Source organism: Salminus brasiliensis, chromosome 9, assembly GCF_030463535.1.
Source record: "Salminus brasiliensis chromosome 9, fSalBra1.hap2, whole genome shotgun sequence".
NCBI classification, from domain to species: domain Eukaryota; kingdom Metazoa; phylum Chordata; class Actinopteri; order Characiformes; family Bryconidae; genus Salminus; species Salminus brasiliensis.
Genome location: NC_132886.1, coordinates 29739599 through 29745598, shown reverse-complemented (window position 1 = coordinate 29745598; position 6000 = coordinate 29739599). Strand labels below are relative to the sequence as shown.

Genomic DNA, 6000 nt, shown 5'->3' with positions numbered 1-6000 from the left:
TGAAGGAGGCTCTATGGGTTAATAAATTCAACTGATCACTTACTTTTTCTAGCCTGCACTGTGGCAGTTTACTCAATGTGATCAATAACAGACATGAACAGTACAACAATGTGTGTGTTATTAGTTTAGACTGATTGTATTTGCCCATAATTATAACTAATAGCGATCAGGCTCATTTAATTAGTAACCAAAGCACCCATACAGGTTATTCTAAAAGATTTACCTACTTGTTCTTGCAATTTCACATGAAGACAAACATTTCTTAAAACAGGTTTTAACAAGAATTTATTGCACCAGTGAAGATATACACATGCGCTTGACTCCAAACTCCAAAGCACTTGTCTAGATGTCCATGTGCACAGCAATTCATCAGTTGGCTGCGGCTTCCATGACAGCACTCCCTCTGGGCAAGAGTGCGGAGTGCATTATGATATTCTTCCGATATTGATCTCCAAAATGCCTGCTCTGGCAAAATGGATAGCTGATTCTGCTTTAAAGCCATATAAAGTATCAGTGGCAGAACCACTCAACGAGAAAGAGACATTTAGGGGAGACATTCGTCAAATGACCTTCCACCCTTTACATCTGCCTGAATGGATAAGGCACCTTTCCCAGCGTGAAGAAAGTGCCACAACTACCTATTGTTTTAAATTCCAGCCCTAAGATAAGTGCTGAAATGAGCAGGCCAAATCCATTTCAGTCAACTAAAGAATAAAAGAAATGACAAAGTTACATAAAATGGCACCCAGTCCTTCCTCCAAGCTAAATCCCATGTTATTTTAGCAGTGAAAGCAAATGAAAAACACAAAACCAGACAGATGTTCATGAGTCCGTGTTTATTCCGCAGTTGTACTGCAAATTGTTTACAGATCATGAAGGCCCATTCTCTCCGCCTCTCCAGGAGTTATGGGCTCTAGTATTGTGGTCACGTGGTCATGTGATGCACAAGGAAAGCGGATTAAGGAGGGGATCCACTGACAAAACTGTCTAGCCAGATTGTGTGTCGCCTCTGCTGAACCCTCTTCTTGTTATTGGAGCAGCCCTGCTATCCCATCATCCCCTAGGCCTCACATTAATCTAGGTAGAGTCATCTCAATCCCTGACGCCTGCTCCAGAGCAATTCAATTAACCTGGGCTTTACCCGAGCTGCTCTGAAACGTTCGCAGCTCTTCTGAAAGCCCTGCGTTACTACACTTAATGAAACCGTCCCACTAATATTACACAGTCATTTTAATTATTTAAACATATGGGCATAAAATTGTGTTGCATTATCATATTATAACTCTGCAGCGTGATTAAAAAACAAACAAACAAACAGTTCTGAACATCTGCTCCGATTCAGCCTGCTGGACGCATGTGGCCGGGTTTGTATAAACTGTTCCACCAGTTGCTGTTTCTAGATGGATGCTGCCTTCGTTCCTGTGGAACCTGGAAAGTGTCCAGTTACTTCAGGTCCTTCAGTCATCTCAGGTGAGGTCATACCTTTCAGTGTGCCAGCAACTGTTTCCAGGTGGAGGGCTCCTGTTCCATCCTTTGGCTTCTGATACAGTGTGGCTGTCCAGCAGTCTCTGTGATTCAGAATGACCATTTATCGATGTGGGCATCAGCGTTGTGGCACACCGTCTGTGGCACGTGAGGAACTGGCGGCATCAGGGTTCTAGAAAACAAGTGACAGAGGTGGTGACCAAAGAGAGATCAATCTGATCTGTAAACCTGGAACTGAATCGAGCAACAACGCTCTCCCTAGCTTATCATTAAATTGTGATTTAATAGTAGTAGTGGACAGCAGAGTCACTTTATAAGAATACTGTCTGTCGTCAGCAGAGGACAAATTCCATATACAGCAAAAAGCAACGAAACGACCTGCATTAAGGCCTTTACATGCTGAACGCAACACAATTACAAACGGTGTTGCTCATCTTTAAGCTAAAACTGTAACAAAATGGGCAAATGGTGACATGTGAATAGCCATCTTCTGTTCAGAGGTGAAGGTAGCATGGAACAGCTCACTTCCAGAAGTGCTATCGCACACAGCTCAGATGTCCATTGCCTTGGTTGAGCAGCTTTAGAAGATGCAGCACCATAGTTGCACAGTCTGAGGCACAACTGACTGGCCGGCTTGGTTGCTGCCGTGAAACAACAGTGACAAATTCAAAGTGACACAAGAGAATATGATAAAAGAAACCGATGATATAAACATTTTAAACATTAAGTAAATAACCAGTGTAAAAGCATTAAAAGTAGCCTATAATTAACAAAAGTGTGAAAGATGATCCCATAACCAGCATCGTTTTTTAAACAGCAGTTGGCATGTATTTTACACTGGCTTCAAATGTGGCTTATCAGATTAAAAAGATAAGCCAAATTCTTTATATTAGATTATTAGTCTAAAAAGATTACAGATAGGTTCACAATTACATCAACATATTAGGGCTGCAACAAACAACTGTTCTGATGACTGATTAGGATTATAGATTACTAAAACAAATAATCGATTATTCTGATTATGAATCGCAAAATTACCAAATAACTCTTTCAGAGCTATTGGTTTTGAAATTTAGCTCAAGGTTGTTTAATGCATTTGCTATAAAGATGAATAACTGTTTAAAACTCTGCTAATAACTGCTAATATATGAAATATATTTGTATGTATATAACATATGTTTTATTGATCTTTTTCCTGTCAAAATTTCAAACCAAGGATGTGCAAAGTAGCAGCAATAACATAAAACTTAACCAGTTTTCCCTTCACCATTTTTACCCCAAAAAAATATATACACGGTGCAACTAGCAGTGAAATGATTTAATGATCACATGAAACAATAGAATATATTATAAGGTATAGTATATAAAATAAGACCTACTTGAAGATTTGTCTTTTGGCCTTTTTAAACTTTTTAAAAAGTCTGTTTTCATACAAGATTCCCTCGCCTCACACTAATAGAACTCTGTTCTCCACTGACAGACCAGAGAGAAACAGTGTTAGCTTATGACTCCCTAAAGGATTTATCCACACTCTCTATTTACATGAAGCCAGAATGATTGTTACATTATTACTATAACAAGTAACTGCAGTGTAAACCTGTATTCCACACTGCTGTAGTAAAACTATGACTTTGAATCTGTGGTTAATGTACTCCCAGAACCCCTCCTAGTTAGCCCAAGACTTGATGATGAGTGATGACATCACCAACTAATCGACTATTAAATTAGTTGCCAACTAATTGGGTCACTGATTTTAGTTGATGGAGTTAATTAGTTGTGGCACCGCTAGAACACACTGGTGAAAAATAAAATAATACGGTAAAAATAATCATAAAGATGTGAACTGAAGGGCAGTGGGGTCACACTGTAATACTGTACACTTGACTATGTGAACTCCACTCATTTGGCTGATGAGTGAGGCTCAATCAGAGAGATGGTAAATACTGGACTGATGCCAACGCAGAATTACCACAGCTCTTCTTCAATGTGTCTCAGCCCAAGTCTCGAAAGATGCTTGCCAACACCGCACTCTCATTTCTCCACTTCTAAATGCGTAGTTGCAGCTGATTCAGTTCGAGAAAGAGTTGAAACTGCTACAATCCGACATTACTCCAAGCTATAATGGCTCATCACTCACGTTCGACCACTTTAGACCACAGGGTATGATGTTCATTATGGTTCATTATGATTCATTTAGGCAAAGCAATTAGCCAAGACGTTCCACACTGACATAGAGGCAGGTGACACCTTCTATAATTGACAACAGTGTTACTTTTCAGAAAGTAAGATAAGACAATAACCATCTTTTCCATGTAATGGCCACGTAGCCCATTCTTCCTTTCACTCCTCAGTCGAGCCCATCTGATTTCCTGATCTCCACTTCCAATTACAGAGAGCTGTAGAAACTGAGAAATCGCTCACCTAAACCCTTTTCCATGATAAAATGTTCTGCTGACAAAATCATTCTATCACCAGATAGCCAGCGGGGGCTGGCTTTGAAAGTTTTGGACGAGATGTGTGTCAGGAACATTGCTACTGGGTTAATTGGCAGTACCAAATTGGGAAACACAAAAAACTCCCAAAACAAACGAAAACAACACAATACCACTTTAATTTGAGATAGATACTAAAATTTGAATATCAGCTGATACCAATCTAATATTATTACACTGAGCATCCATAAATACATTATTACATTCAGACTACTCAAACCTCAGAGACTCAAGTTCATCCTTTTTCTCTGATCGGCTGGTATCATCCATACCAATATCACCTACACCTCTAGACAAAAAATATTGTAGCCATTTCTGTGGAATTATTAAGATCAGTGTGCAAATTCAAGTCCTGCCCAAACGTTTTCGTTTCAGACCACAAATTTAAGAAATAAGACCAGTCTAAAAATATTGGCCATTATATGCTCCAAATGCTTTATAGTGGCGCATAGTGCTTGGATCCCAAGAATTGCCATTGTATTTCAAAAAACAAGGGTATTGTTGGCCAGCACAGGCATCTGTTAGCTGGAGTGGCGGAGCTGAGGACCTGGCGCTTACCACTGAGTGTGTTGGCTGCTCAGCAATGCCGAAACAGTGGCAGTTTGGAAAGAGGCGGTACACTTGGTTAAATCCTGTACCACCTTTATCAAATGCTTTTGGTAGGCATCAACAAGCTTCTGGCAGATTTCAGGTTGGATATTTGAGCACTCTTCTTGACAGAACTGGTAGAGTTAATATCGACTTTTGGCTTTCAGCCACAGTCAACATATTTTCAATAGGGTCTGGACTTTGGGAAGGTCATTCTAAAAGTCCGCTTTAGCCTGCTTTCTCAATCCCACAGCCACCTTTAAGGTGTGTTTGGGATCACAGTCTTGTTTGAACACCCAATTGCATCCAAGTTTCAACCATCTACCTGATGGTTTGAGGTCCCACTGAAGAATTGAGGTAGTCCTCCTTCTTCATTACTTTGTCCACTTCGTGTAAATGTAGCAAATGTTTCACTGGCAGCAAAACAGCTCCAGAGCATGATGCTACCACCACCAAGCTTAGAGGCGAAATGCCTCACCTTTACCTCACCTCCAATCATTACCTCTGGTCAAACCACTCAATCTTTGTTTTATCTGACCATAAAACTGTTCCCCAGAAGGCTTTTTCTTCACCCATGCAGTCAGCTGTAAACTTTTGTCTAGTGTCTATTTGGGAGAAGGGGCTCTGTATGCATCATTTTGACCTTGTGTTGATTTCAGGACCCCCCCTAAAAATTTATTAGGGCATCAATTCTTGTTATTTTCTATTAAAGGTGAATGTTGTTCATGCATTCCAGGAAAAAAGAACAGTTTATAGAAATCACTGAAAGCCCAAATATACCATGATATTCACGTCCATGATGACTGCTTATAAACTTCCGACCACAGCAGTAAAATTTCCACTCCATTAGGACAAGTAGTTGGATGATCCTGGCCAACTAACATTATGCATTTGTTAGAGCAGAGATAGGTTAAATTATTAATAGGAAAGATAATAAAACAGTAGAAACATGATCATCTCCGACCCTTAAAGAACTGCATAGGGAGCAGGGCTCACTAAAGGCACTTAAACTTGACTAATGAAACTGAAAAGGGGGAGAGAAAAAAAACGCGCTCCTTTGAAGTATGTTTGCGCGCTTGTCTGACCTTATAGAGTCAGACAGAGATTCCATGCTGAACAGTTTAAATGTTTGGCTAGGGAATTAGACCTCAAAGAGATAATGCCTTTAAAATTCTGATTTGTACAAACATGGCCTCTTGGCATTAGCAATTCAAATCCGAGGTGGGGGAGGGTTGGCTGGGGAAGCTGAGTGAGAAGAAAATTACTATTCACTGTAAATAGTGAGTATATGGCATTTCTTATAGGGCTGTACCCTGATTTATATCAGTGCAATTGTATTTGACTGCTTAATATAGAGATTTGCCTATTGATTACTATTCTACTCTCATATATGGACAAAAAAATGTTTTTGAGCCATAAAGCATGAATAAAAAAC

At 39.8% G+C, this 6000-nt stretch overlaps 1 long non-coding RNA gene across 2 annotated transcripts in view; it reads right to left on the bottom strand.

The window, feature by feature from the left end:
- Positions 1-783: 783 nt before the first annotated feature.
- Positions 784-6000, bottom strand: part of LOC140561689 (uncharacterized) — a 68111-nt gene continuing 62894 nt past the window's right edge. The window contains exons 3-4 of one of the 2 annotated variants that reach the window (XR_011980088.1): positions 2011-2126; positions 784-1657 (exon numbers count right to left, since the gene is read on the bottom strand). This is a non-coding gene — a long non-coding RNA (uncharacterized lncRNA). The remainder of the gene's footprint in view (positions 1658-2010; positions 2127-6000) is intronic. The other variant, XR_011980089.1, reaches the window with a different exon arrangement.